This window comes from Salmo salar, chromosome ssa03, assembly GCF_905237065.1.
Source record: "Salmo salar chromosome ssa03, Ssal_v3.1, whole genome shotgun sequence".
NCBI classification, from domain to species: Eukaryota; Metazoa; Chordata; class Actinopteri; order Salmoniformes; family Salmonidae; genus Salmo; species Salmo salar.
This window is the reverse complement of record NC_059444.1, coordinates 57,910,863-57,925,075: the sequence shown is the minus strand read 5'-3', so window position 1 is coordinate 57,925,075 and position 14,213 is coordinate 57,910,863. Positions and strand designations below refer to the sequence as shown.

Genomic DNA, 14,213 nt, shown 5'->3' with positions numbered 1-14,213 from the left:
GGGCGGGGTCGAGACACAGGGTCTCAAGCTTAATTACGAGTTTGGAGGGTACTATGGCATTAAATGCTGAGCTGTAGGTACAGCATTCCTACATAGGTATTCCTCTTGTTCAGATGGGATAGGTGTCACAGGATCCAACGAAAGTGGCGCCCCTCCTCGGTCGGGCGGCGCTCGGCGGTCGTCGTCGCCGGCCTATTAGCTGCCACCGATCGTTGTTTCTGTGTCGTTTAGTTTTGTCTGTCTGTTCCGCACCTGTTTTGTGTATGTCATTAGTGGGGACTTATTTAATGTGTGTTTTCAGTTGGGATTTTGTGCGGGATTGTTTATTGTCCACGTTGTGTTACCGACAATTATTATCGAAGGATTTACCGGGCTGCGCTCCTTGCCTTTTTGTGGCTTTGAATTATATTTTGTGTTTTATGGGAAAGTGTTTCTCCCAGGCGAACTTTGTATAGCGCCCTGTGCTTTTCGGCGTTTGTGTGTGTCCGTTTTAGTAAAAGACACTCACCTCCAGCACCTCTGTCTCCTGCATTTGATTCCGCCTATCTGCCAGTCCAAATCAGACGTGACAATAGGATCTGTGTGCAGTGTGATGGCGATTGCATCGTCATTAGACCTATTGGGGCGGTAAGCAAATTGGAGTGGGTTTAGGGTATCAGGTAGGGTGGAGGTGATATGATCCTTGACTAGTCTCTCAAAGCACTTCATGATGACAGAAGTGAGTGCAATGGGGCGATAGTCATTTAGTTCAGTTACCTTAGCTTTCTTGGGAACAGGAACAATGGTGGCCATCTTGAAGCATGAGGGGACAACAGACTGGGATAGGGATATGATCTGTAAACACACCAGCCAGCTGGTCTGCGCATGCTCTGAGGATGTGGCTAGGGATGCCGCCTGGGCCGGCAGCCTTGCGAGGGTTAACACGTTTAAATGTTTTACTCACGTTGGCCACGGAGAAGGAGAGCCCACAGGCTTTAGTAGCGGGCCGTGACAGTGGCACTGTATTGTCCTCAAAGCGAGCAAAGAAGTTGTTTAATTTGTCTGGGAGCAAGACGTTGGTGTCCGTGACGGCCTGGTATTCTTTCTGTAATCCGTGATTGACTGTAGACCCTGCCACATACGTCTCGTGTTTGAGCCATTGAATTGCGACTCTACTTTGTCTCTATACTGACGCTTTGCTTGTTTGATTGTCTTGCGGAGGGAATAGCTGCACTGGTTGTATTCAGTCATGTTTGCGGTCCCCTTGCCATGATTAACAGCGGTGGTTCGCGCTTTCAGTTTCACGCGAATGCTGCCATCAATCCACGGTTTCTGGTTAGGGAAGGTTTTAATGGTCACAGAGGGAACGACATCTCCGATGCACTTGCTAATAAACTCGCTCACCAAGTAAGCGTATACGTCAATGTTATTGTCTTAGGCTATCCGGAACATATCTCAGTCCACGTGATCGAAGCAATCTTGAAGCATGGAATCCGATTGGCCAGACCAGTGTTGTATTGACCTGAGCATGGGCATTTCCTGTTTTAGTTTCTGTCAATAGGCTGGGATCAACAAAATGGAGTTATGGTGAGATTTGCCGAAGGCAGGGCGGGGGAGGGCTTTGTATGCATCGCGGAAGATTGATTAGCAATGATCCAGAAAGCTACCAGCTCTTGTCGCGGATTCGGTATTGTCACGTCCTGGCCAGTATAAGGTTAATTGGTATTGTAGTTGGGTCAGGACGTGGCAGAGGGTATTCGTTTTATGTGGTTCGGGGTGGTGTGTTTGTTGAAGGGGCATTTGATTTAAGTATTCCGGGGTTTTTGGGCACTGTTTGGTTTTCATGTATTCTATGTTGAGTCTAGTGTGTCTGTTTCTATGTTTGGTTAATTGGGGTTGGGACTCTCAGTTGAAGGCAGGTGTTGTCTACTTGCCTTTGATTGAGAGTCCCATATATTAGGGTGTGTTTGTGATTTGTGGGAGATTGTTCTGTCTTAGCCTTGTGCCTTGCAGACTGTCAGTAGATCGTTCGTTCTCTTGTTTGTTGTTTTGTGTTCGTTTTGATTTAATTAAATGTTCAAAATGAACAACCGCAAGCCTGCTGCGTTTTGGTCCACCTTTTCAGACGACGATTTCGCATTATCGTCAGAAGACGAAGAAGAGCGTGACAGGTATGCTCATAGAATTTAAGAATTATGGTTCTTAGGTTTGCTTTGTTAAAATCCCCAGCTACAATAAATGCAGCCTCAGGATGTATGGTTTTGTCATGTCATAACCCTAACTAATGAAGGCCAAGTTTGATGCGTTGGTCCACCAGACCTTTTGCGCTTTTGGGTAGAAGTGTTTGGGAATGAGATCAAGTGTAATGTGACTAACATGACATCACTTATCAGCATATGCCATCCTTCAGTAGAATTTGACATAGTGGGTTATGTCACATTTGACATTGGTGATTATGTCACACAGTTATGTCACATTTATGAACCCTTCCTAAAACATGGCATACGGTTATAGATGCTTTGTAACCCATTTATGTAGTGCTTATGAAGGCTTTTTGAAGCCTTTATAAGCTGAACGCCATTTTAAAGCAGGACCTAAAATTCGACAGCAAATTCTGCTGCATACAAATACATAGGCCTTATGAAATATATCAAAGAATACATTATTATTTAGTTAATTTCAGCAGACTAAATATGGATGGTATATAGCCAACAGAATAGCCTACATCTTAGCAATATCAGGTATGCCTCACCTCATCATGGGATGATAAGGGATCTGGATCCCCTAGAAACTTTTGTCAAATAAACTGTGAATGTCATTGTTATTTCTCATTCTGTAAAATATGGGATGTGCTATTGTTATTTTTTTCTACGATTGTCACACTTACATAAATGACCAATTAAAGACTACTCAACTGAAATGCAAGTTTTGTTATTGAAGAAAAGTAGATTGAATGAAAAGCTAAATAGTTATACAAAGGCCAAATCAATATCTGTGGTGGGATACACTTGACATGAACAACCACAACTTAAAAAAGTTCCTATGTCGTGACATCTGGTGTGTGTAGCCTGAAACCTGCGGTTAGCCTCCAGACTTCCTTGCAGCACCTTACACAAAGCAGTGAGCTCCTCGCTGCGGAACCTAGGAGGTCTCACCACCCAATGCAGCTTCCGCTCAACGATCTCGTCCTCCTCGTTCAACATGAGGTCAACCGTCTCCGACCCGCCCATAGCTCCTTCTCCTCCTCTGCCACCATTGTCGAACACGTATCAAGCTGCTGAAATGCAGATATTAAAAATCTACTTATAAAAGTACAACCTGCAATATTAATTCAATGTAATTATAATTTCAATGAATGATACCCATATTATTGAATAATATCACCATTATTAATCATTCATTTTATAAAGCACTTTTTATTTCAGCAGTTGTCACATAGTACTTTTTCAGTAACCCGGCCTAGACCCTAAGAGCAAGCAAAATCAGAAATACAGTGGCCAGGAAAAACTCCCTGGAAGAAGAAAGTAAGAAACCTAGAGGAGCCCGGCTCAGGAGGGGAGGCTCATCCATTTTTGGCAGTAGAGGATGGACATTAAATCCCAATAAACGTGAGGTTTGATGAAAGTTTGATTATATTATACTGAGCAAAAATATGAATGCAACATGGAAAGTGTTGGTCCCATGTTTCATGAGCTGAAATAAAATATATTTTATTTTTCTCCATATGAACGAAATGCTTATTTCTCCCATATTTTGTGCACAAATGTTGTTTACATCCCTGTAAGTGAGCATTTCTCCTTTGCCAAGATAATCCATCCACCTGACAGGTGTGGCATACCAAGAAGCTGATTAAACAGCATGATCATTACACAGGTGCACCTTGTGCTGGGGACAATAAAAGGCCACTCTAAAATGTGCAGTTTTGTCACACAACACAATGCCACATATGTCTCAAGTATTGAGGGAGCGTGCAATTGGCATGCTGACTGCAGGATTGTCCACCAGAGCTGTTGCCAGATAATTTAATGTACATTTTTCTACCATAGGCCACCTCCAATGTCGTTTTATAGAATCTGGCAGTATGTCCAACAGGCCTCACAACCGCAGACCACGTGTAACCACGCCAGCCCAGGACCTCCACATCCGGCTTATTCACCTGTGGGATCGTCTGAGACCAGCCAGCCGGACAGCTGATGAAACTGAGGAGTATTTCTGTCTGTAATAAAGGCCTTTTTGTGGGTGAAAACGTATTCTGATTGGCTGGACCTGGTTACCAAGTGGGTGGGCCTGGCTACCAAGTGGGTGAGCCTAGGCCCTTCCAGACCCACCAATGGCTGTACACCTGCTCAGTCATGTGAAATCCATAGATTAGGGCCTAATTTATTTATTTAAATTGACTGATTTCCTTATATGAGCTATAACTCAGTAAAATCGTTGCATGTTGCATGTTGCGTTTACATTTTCGTTCAGTATATATCCATATTTTACACAATGTGACTTGCATCTCTTCCCTTTAGATCAACAAATGACAACTTACCTCGTAGCACGTGTTGACACATTCGTCCTCTGTGATTGGTGATCATTTTATAGTTTGCAGGAGAGTTCAGCCTTTGAAAACATAAATTAAGTAGCCCGAATGTTAGCTAGCAACTCCAATTTGACCAGAATCAGGCGGGTTTGTGACTTTGTGGCTTTGGTAAATAGTAACGACCCTCTACATTTTTATAGCTAGCCTAATAGACAGGTTGGCTGAAAACGTCCCGAAAATTATTGGTGCCCACCGATGGGGGCTGAAGGAAGCTTTGTTATGATTCTGAATGGTCAGAAAGCTAGCAGCAATGGGTGAGTACGTTTTGAATGGCCCAGTGCCCCGGGTGGGTGGAGATTTCAATTAAGTATCAATGGAAGGTTCTAAAATTTGCAAAAACCACTCAACCGGGATGCCGGGCCATGCAAAACAAACTTTCCCAATGATAAGAAGCAGCCATGTGGGGAATCGTAGGTGGCTCATTTCAGCAAGTTTTATCTTGTTCTTGATATCATGTCTTGTTAGGGATTCAGCAGCTAAGCTGGTCAAACCCTAATGTATTTGTTGGTGTTCCTTACTAGTGGTTCAAGTAGCGAACCCCTAATTATTATTATTACTATTCTTCTTCCATAAGGCAAAATTAAAATGCAAATTCCCGTGAGATGGGAAAGCCTAGGAGGGTGCAAAACCTTGCATGCTGGTAAAGGGCCAAGGGCCACACCCTCTCATGCAATGCCCAGCCAATTGGCCACATGCTGGCAATATATCAAGTGACTGAAAATGTAAAGTTTGAATGGTTACGTCCCTCACCCAGTGTGATCTAGAGTCATGAAATTCGGTACATGGGTCCCTCTCCTCCCAACAAACAAATTTGCCTTAAGGACTAATAAGTCCCGCCATGGTGGATTTTCCACCATTTTGAATTTTGTGAAAAACACTTAAAATGCTACTCCTCTGGCACAGAATGACCGATCTGTACAAAACTTGATGTCTATGGACAAAGTTCTCCCAACATAACATTTTCTACACTAGTGCCTAAAACAATGTGGCCTGTATTGACCAATTATAATTTACCTGGGCGTGCTCCGGCACATAAATGCATATAAATCAGTCAAGAAAATTCATATTGTAACAACACTTGGTACACGTTACAAACACTGTGAATACTTTTGCCATGCGTGGTATACAGTATAGAAGTAGCTCATGCTAAGGCAATATGTCCAATTTGTCCTGATGGTGGCACAGTGAGCACACAGCTGAACCCTGGCAACAGTTGAACTTTAATTTTGTCTTGCTCTTGTTAATTCTAATATGGCTTAAATTCGCTAGCTAGCTAACCAACAACTGTAACAATGTATTTGATAGTGCTCATTGTGCAAATGTATTTGTTTTCAATATCAATATCAAAATCAAATCAAATGTATTTATATAGCCCTTCTTACATCAGCTGATATATCAAAGTGCTGTACAGAAACCCAGCCTAAAACCCCAAACAGCAAGCAATGCAGGTGTAGAAGCACGGTGGCTAGGAAAAACTCCCTAGAAAGGTCAAAACCTAGTAAGAAACCTAGAGAGGAACCAGGCTATGAGGGGTGGCCAGTCCTCTTCTGGCTGTGCCGGGTGGAGATTATAACAGAACATGGCCAAGATGTTCAGATGTTCATAAATGACCAGCATGGTCAAATAATAGTAATCACAGTGAACAGGTCAGGGTTCCATAGCCGCAGGCAGATCAGTTGAAACTGGAGCAGCAGCACGGCCAGGTGGACTGGGGACAACAAGGAGTCATCATGCCAGGTAGTCCTGAGGCATGGTCCTAGGGCTCAGGTCCTCCGAGAGAGAGAAAGAAAGACTGAGAGAATTAGAGAGAGCATACTTAAATTCACACAGGACACCAGATAAGACAGGAGAAATACTCCAGATTTAACAGACTGACCCTAGCCCCCTGACACATAAACTACTGCAGCATAAATAATGGAGGCTGAGACAGGAGGGGTCAGGAGACACTGTGGCCCCATCCGATGATACCCCCGGACAGGGCCAAACAGGCAGGATATAACCCCACCCACTTTGCCAAAGCACAGCCCCCACACCACTAGAGGGATATCTAGAGGGATATCAATAAACGTTTGGAGATGAAATACTGTATATATTGAACAAGGTATCTATAGGGCTCATGAGTAATGCAGTGGTCTAAGGAACTGCATCTCAGTGCTAGAGGCGTCACTACAGACCCTGGATCGATCCTGGGCTGTATCACAACAGGGCGTGATTGGGAGTCCCATATGGCAGCGCAAAATTGTCCCAGCGTCGTCCAGGTTAGGGTTTGGCCGGAGTAGACCATCATCGTAAAGAAGAATTTGTTCTTAACTGCCTTGCCTAGTTCAATAAAGGTCAAATAAAAAATAAATACAAATATAAATGCAACATGTAAAAATTTCAAAGGTTTTACTGAGTAAAAAAGGAAATCAGTCAATTGAAATAAATTCATTAGGCCCTGATCTATGTATTTCACATGACTGGGAATACAGATATGCATCTGTTGGTGACAGATACCTTTAAAAAAAGTAGGGCCATGGATTAGAATACCAGTGAGTATCTGATGTGACCATTTGCCTCATGCAGTGCGAGACATCTCCTTCGCATAGAGTTGATCTGGCTGTTGATTGTGGCCTGTGGAATGTTGTCCCACTCCTCTTCAATGGCTGTGCGAAGTTGCTGGATATCATTGGTGGTGTGCCACCTTACTCTAGGAGGCCTACTTCTTTGAGCAGCCTCTTCTGCAAGAGAAAGAGAGAACATTCATTTGCAGCGCACACCAAGAGAGACAATATCAAAGCAACTTTTGACCAGAGCCTATAGGTGCACTCTTGGAAACTAAAGTGCCATCTAAAACCTAAAAAATGTTCTTCGGCTGTCCCCATAGGAGAACCCTTTGAACAACCCTTGTTGGTTCCAGGTAGCAGAACCCCTTTGGTTCTAAGTAGAACCGTTTGGGTTCCATGCAGAACCGTTTCCACAGGGGGTTCTACATGAAACCCAATAGGTTCTACCTGGAACCAAAAAGGATTTTAACTGAAACCAAAAAGAGTTCTCCTATGGGGACAGCCAAAGAGCCCTTTTAGAACCCTTTTTTCTACGTGTGTAGGAAATAGGGTGCCATTTGAGACGCAGTAAAGTTGTGTCTAAAGTGTTCTTTATTTTCGGTGTCAACTGTAAACTCAAACCTGCTGTGGGCCATTCTCCTTTTCCCAGAGTAGCTGGACTGATTTATATGTGGCCACTGTATTGACCGTACTGCTGTCGTATGGACCTCTTAGGAACAGGCATTATGCTTATGGCCTGTGCCTGATCATGTGGCCAGTGTTTGGGAGTAGTGAACTAGACCTGCATGTAGAATAGAATCATGTAGTAACCAAAAAGTGTTAAATAAATCTAAATATATTTTATATTTGAGATTCTTCAAATAGCCACCCTTTGCCTTGGTGACAGCTTTGTACACACTTGGCATTCTCTCAACCAGCTTCACCTGGAATGCTTTTCCAACAATCTTGAAGGAGATCCCACATATGCTGAGCACTTGTTGCCTGCTTTTCCTTCACTCTGCAATCCGACTCATCCCAAACCATCTAAATTTTACTGACGTTATTGTCCCCATGGGGAAATTTTGTTGCAGTGTCATGTCCACGTTTAAAGTGGCGTTTAAATAACAAAACAAATTGACAATACAACTTTCATAACAGTTCCATACCATTAAAAAGAGACTAGCCTGCTGGCCTTACTGGGTCGATAGGAACATTAACCCGAGCTATTTAGGAGGGATATCACACCTGGCACAAATTATTGTCTTGTTCTGTTTTTCCTGCTGAGGGGTGCCCTATACCTGCGCCCAGAGGGGAGTAGTTCAAAGTCCGGATACAGAGGGGGGCTTGGGTCTAAAATGACTTTGTGAGCCTTATGGAGGGCCCTGACCTTAAAGATCTCATCCAAGCCTGTCTGTTTGACTCCAAGTACCTTGCTTGCTGTGGTGATAATCCTTCTCAGCATATTTCTCTGTCTGACAGTGGAATTGCCAAACCAACAAACAATACAAAAAGTGAAAATACTCTCAGTGAAAGGTTTGTAAAACAGAGTCAGTATAGTACAATTAACATTAAAAGATCCCAGCTTTTTGAGAAAGTACAGTCTCTGTTGACTCTTTTTGTAGATCAGGTCTGTACATTTACTCCAGTGAAGCTTATTGTCCAAGGGGACACCCAGATATTTGTATCCCTCTACAATCTCTATGTTCTGACCTCTGATAGATGTTGCAGAGGTAGGTGTTGTATGCTTCCTGAAGTCTATGCACATCTCTTTGGTCTTACTGGTATTGAGGACCAAGTGTGATTCGTCACACCACTCTACAAAGTCATTTAGGACCGGGCCATGGTGTTCCTCGTCATCATGCAACAGGCTGATCAAGGCATTGTCATCAGTGAACTTAACGAGGGGTCTGTCAGGATGGGAACTAGTACAACTATTAGTGTACAAAATGTACAGGAGTGGGGACAAAACACATCCCTGAGGAGAGCCTGTATTGGTGTTGCGCATGTCAACGACTCCTCTGCTGGGCTGATAGGCAAACTGAAATGGGTCGAGGAGCTTCTGGGTGATGCGGAGAATATGACTTTTCACAATTTTCTCAAGGCATTTCATTACTAAGGATGTCAAGGCAACAGGGCAGTAGTCATTCAGCACAGAGGGATTACATGCTTTAGGAATTGCTATAATTATTGAGTTTTTCCACAATACTGGTATGTGTTGCTGGTCAAGCGAGGATTGGAAAATGTCAGTAAAAACACCAGCCAATTGTTCAGCACAGTGCTTTAACACACGTCCACTTATTTTGTCTGGGCCTGGGCTTTTATGTGCGTTACATCCCTGAACAACTTCAAAACATCAGCCTGTTTAACGACAACCTTCTCAAACATTTGTAATGATGCTTCCATTTGTTTTACCTCTGACACAAGGTTGTCTGATTCAAATTTTGAGAAGAAAACATTCAGTTCATTAGCCATGTTCTGGCCCTCATGTCTCCCAAGGTCAGCATTGGTTTTTCCCCTGCCTATGTGGGGAGCACTAGCCATGGATTTAATCCCTTGCCAGGCCACCCTTGCGTTTCCTGAGGAGAGGGTCCTCTCCACCCTTTGCTTGTATGCCTCCTTGTCCACCAGTATGTCTTTTGATCTCACGTTGTACATCTCTCAAAGCCTGTCTATCACCCTCAGCATAAACTGCCTTCTTCCTATTAAGTAGTGATTTTTGATTTGTTTGATACCCTAGGGCCTAGGCTTATTGTTAGAGAAGATTTTACAGATTTTAGCAGGCACAACTGACTCAACACAGAAGTTTACATAGTCTGAAATAACATCTGTGAGTTCGTCAAGATCAGAGCTGCTGTCCTCAAATACCTCCCACATAGTTCAGTCAAAACACCCCTGGAGACAAGTGATACCGTTGTCGTTCCAGATCTGGACAGTTTTAACTGTGGGTTTCTCCCTCTCCAGGAGGCGACAGTAGGTTGGCCTGAGGTAGACAACATTGTGGTCTGACGTCCCCAGGGGAGGTCTGGTGGTGGCAGAGAAAGCATTTTGGTATTGTCCCATAGAACAAATCAAGAGTCTTATTTTTCCTAGTGTGACATTTCACATACTGGTGGTATGTGCGCAGGACTTTGTGCAAAGTACAGTTGTTAAAATCCCCTAAAATAAATGTGGGTGCGCCGTGGGAGATGGATTCCAGTTTCTGTGACAGATTAGAAGTAATCTCTGATGCCTTTGTTATATTAGCTTTCGGTTGAATGTACACAACGGTAACAAACAACTGTGGGAACTTACAGGGCAGATAGTAGGGTCGCAGTGACACAGAAAGCAGTTCAGTGTCGGGTGTACAGTCACTTTCTTACCAGGATCCATTTACACCACTGGTCCCTGACAAGCAGGCAGATGCCCCTGCCGTGATGTTTCCCTGTGACTGTCAGATCACGGTCCGCTCTGACCAGAGTGAAGCCAGCCGGCTCCATTTCCCTGTCCTGGACTCTGTCATCCAGCCAAGCCTCAGTAAACGCCAGCAAACAGGCCTCCCGGTATTCGTGTAGGAAGCACAGATTCGCTTACAGCTCAATGCCCTCTGTGACTGGGCATTGATCAGCAAGGTGGTGGGTAAGGGAAGTTTGTTCTTTCATTTTTTAAGTCTTTGTCTGATTCCCCTGCGTTTTCCACGTTTTCATTTAGGTTTGTAATCCACTCGCAGACAATCGGGGATTAGATGGGCCATTGGGATATCCAGCGCGTTCGTGTTTGAGTTGCATTGTAGTAGGAACTCTCTGCTGTATTGGATTCCGCTGCCAGCAGCGTTTTCATAATTTAGTCCGTTGGTAGCGGGTATGTACACGATCAACAAGATCAGTCCAACACCCCACCACTGTAAATCCATCGTTGACAGATTGTTTGTAAACTAAGTGCAAAAATTCTAAACATAAAATAATGCCACACCAAACGTCACACACACTGCGGGATGCAACAGAGTTGAGGTCGGGGGATTGTGGAGGCCAGGTCATCTTATGCAGCACTCTATCACTTTCCTTCTTGGTAAAATAGCCTTTACACAGCTTAGAGGTGTGTTAGGTCATTGTCCTGTCAAAAAACAAATGACAGTCCCACTAAGCCCAAACCAGATGGGATGGCATATTGCTGCAGAATGCTGTGGTAGCCATGCTGGTGAAGTGTGCCTTGAATTCTAAATAAATCACAGACAGTGTCACCCCCACACCATAACACCTCCTCCTCCATGCTTTACGGTGGGAAATACTCATGCGGAGATCATCCGTTCACCCACAGCGCGTCTCACAAAGACACGGCAGTTGGAACCAAAAATTGAAACAATTTGGACTCCAGACCTATTGTCCATTGCTCGTGTTTCTTGGCCAAGCAAGTATTTTCTTCTTATTGGTGTCCTTTAGTAGTGGTTTCTTTGCAGCAATTCGACTATGAAAGTCTGATTCACACAGTCTCCTCTGAACAGTTGATGTTGAGATGTGTCTGTTACTTGAACTCTGTGAAGCATTTATTTGGGCTGCAATTTATGAAGCTAGTAACTCTAATGAACTTATCCTCTACAGCAGATGTAACTCTGGGTCTTCCATTCCTGTGGCGATCCTCATGAGAGCTAGTTTCATCATAGTGCTTGATGGTTTTTGAGACTGCAAAAATGTCTTGATATTTTCTGTATTGACTGACCTTCATATCTTAAAGTAATGATGGACTGTCATTTCTCTTTGCTTATTTGAGCTGTTCTTGCCATAATGCGGACTTGGTCTTTTACCAAATAGGGCTATCTTCTGTATACCCCCTACCTTGTCACAACACAACTGATTGGCTCAAACGCATTAAGAAGGAAAGAAATTCCACCAATTAACTTTCAAGAAGGAACACCTGTTAATTTAAATGCATTCCAGGTGACTACCTCATGAAGCTGGTTGAGAGAATGCCAAGAGTGTGCAAAGCTGTCATCAAGGCAAAGGGTGGCTATTTGAAGAATCTCAAAATATAACATATATTTTGATTTGTTTAACACTTTTTTGGTTACTACATAATCCCATATGTGTTATTTCATAGTTTTGATGTCTTCACTATTATTCTACAATAAAGAAAAACCCTTAAATAAGTAGGCGTTCTAAAACTTTTGACCGCTAGTGCAGTTAATTACATTTTACAGTAGCTTGGTGGTAGTTGAACTAAATTCAAGTCTCGGTAGTGTTTTCACAGTAGTTATTACTTTTTGCCATATAGCGGTGTAGCTAACTACTGGAACTACACACTACTTTTTTTGCAAAAACAAAAAAGAAAATATGAGTGAAGTAGGCAATACGCACTGAACAACACGTTTCCCCAAAACGTTTTTCAATGTTCTTACACAGACTTTGAGGTACGTTTGCTCCATTTGGTGGGTGTGGTGGGGTGTGGCTTGAAGCAATGAGTGACATATTTAAAGGACAGTGGTCATGCTGACAGCGTTCCACAACCCACCCCCAACCTGTTTTTCAACTGGTCGTTTAATTGAAAGTTGCATTACATTTTTTCGTACTAAAGGCAGCCCAGTGTGACACATAGTGTGGGGAGTCCATATTTGGTTAAGGCAACCCTCACTTGACCTAAAATAAGCCCATTGGTACGATGTGGGCCCAATGCAGGCTAAAATAATGCCCCATGTAGGCTGCCCCCATTGGGCCGATGAGCCTTTGCTATTTAATAGGAATTTATTTATTCATCACAATTTCATTCAATGCATAGATTGCATAATTTTCAAGCCTTAAAGGTATTTAAGAAACGTGATACACTTCATCAGAAAGACAACCAAGTTGTTACTTTCATACATATATTTTTTTACAAGAGAAACTGTTAAGTTTCTCATAAGTCACATGCATTTATTTAAGTATTTTTAAAGACTATCATTGGCAGTGTACAAAATCTAAAAAGATTGGGCATCACACAACAGAACACTTAAACTGGAACCCCACTCTCAGTAATGGTTGTACAAAAATAACTGTGTGCAAACCACAACCTCTCTAATGATACGCCGTCTCTAGCTGGGCGTTGTGGGGCTAGCCCGTGCTGGGCTTGATGCAGGCTAACCCCTGATGAGCTGGTATGGGCTAGCCTGTGTTGGGTCGGTGTGGGCTGGTGTGGGCTGGTCCATGTTGGGCTTGGTGTGGGTTGGCCCGTGTTGGGCTGGGGTAGGCTAGTCTGTGTTGGGCTGGTTAAAGCTAGTCCATGTTGAGCTGATGTGAGATTGGTGTGGGCTAGCCCGTGTCAGGCTGGTGTGGGCTAGCCCGTGTCAGGCTGGTGTGGGCTAGCCCGTGTCAGGCTGGTGTGGGCTTGCCCGTGTCAGGCTGGTGTGGGCTAGCCCGTGTCAGGCTGGTGTGGGCTAGCCCGTGTCAGGCTGGGGGCTTGCCCGTGTCAGGCTGGTGTGGGCTAGCCCGTGTCAGGCTGGTGTGGGCTAGCCCGTGTCAGGCTGGTGTGGGCTAGCCCGTGTCAGGCTGGTGTGGGCTAGCCCGTGTCAGGCTGGTGTGGGCTAACCCGTGTCAGGCTGGTGTGGGCTAGCCCGTGTCAGGCTGGTGTGGGCTAGCCCGTGCCAACCTTGCCCACCAAAATCCCACATGGGGCCAATGGGGTCAGGTTTGCTGGGTAACTACTGGAACTACCCACTAGGCCTACTCTTTTTGAAAAAAATAAAATATGGGTGAAGTAGGCGATCATTTCCTTTATTTTTTTGCATCAGACCTGCTTAATTCTCACTTGAAACATTGTTTATGTGTTTAATAGGCTTAATTACACAGTCTGTTAACATATGCAATGTTTAGTCTATGACATTTCAGATTGACTTCCAGTGTGATGTTTTCTTTTACTCCTAATGTAAGCCTGTATTCAGTAGTGAATAGTCATCAACATTGGTCCTGGTTGGGTATACAAACAATGTAATTACCAAGTCATGCTAGTCATCTTGTTACCTTTTCAAAGTAGCTTTAGTTGAGTGAACTATATTTTTCTTAAGGGTAGCTTTAGTGTAGCTTAACTTCTTCCAGTGTGAAGTGGTCCCGTGTAGCTCAGTTGGTAGAGCATGGTGTTTTCAACGCCAGGGTTGTGGGTTTGATTCCCACGGGGGACCA

General features: G+C 43.8%; 1 non-coding gene across 1 annotated transcript; it reads left to right on the top strand.

Annotated features, from left to right (window-relative positions):
- The first annotated feature begins 14,137 nt into the window (after window positions 1–14,137).
- trnae-uuc (transfer RNA glutamic acid (anticodon UUC)) lies at window positions 14,138–14,213 on the top strand. Its single transcript has one exon. It is a non-coding gene; the product is annotated as a tRNA-Glu (tRNA).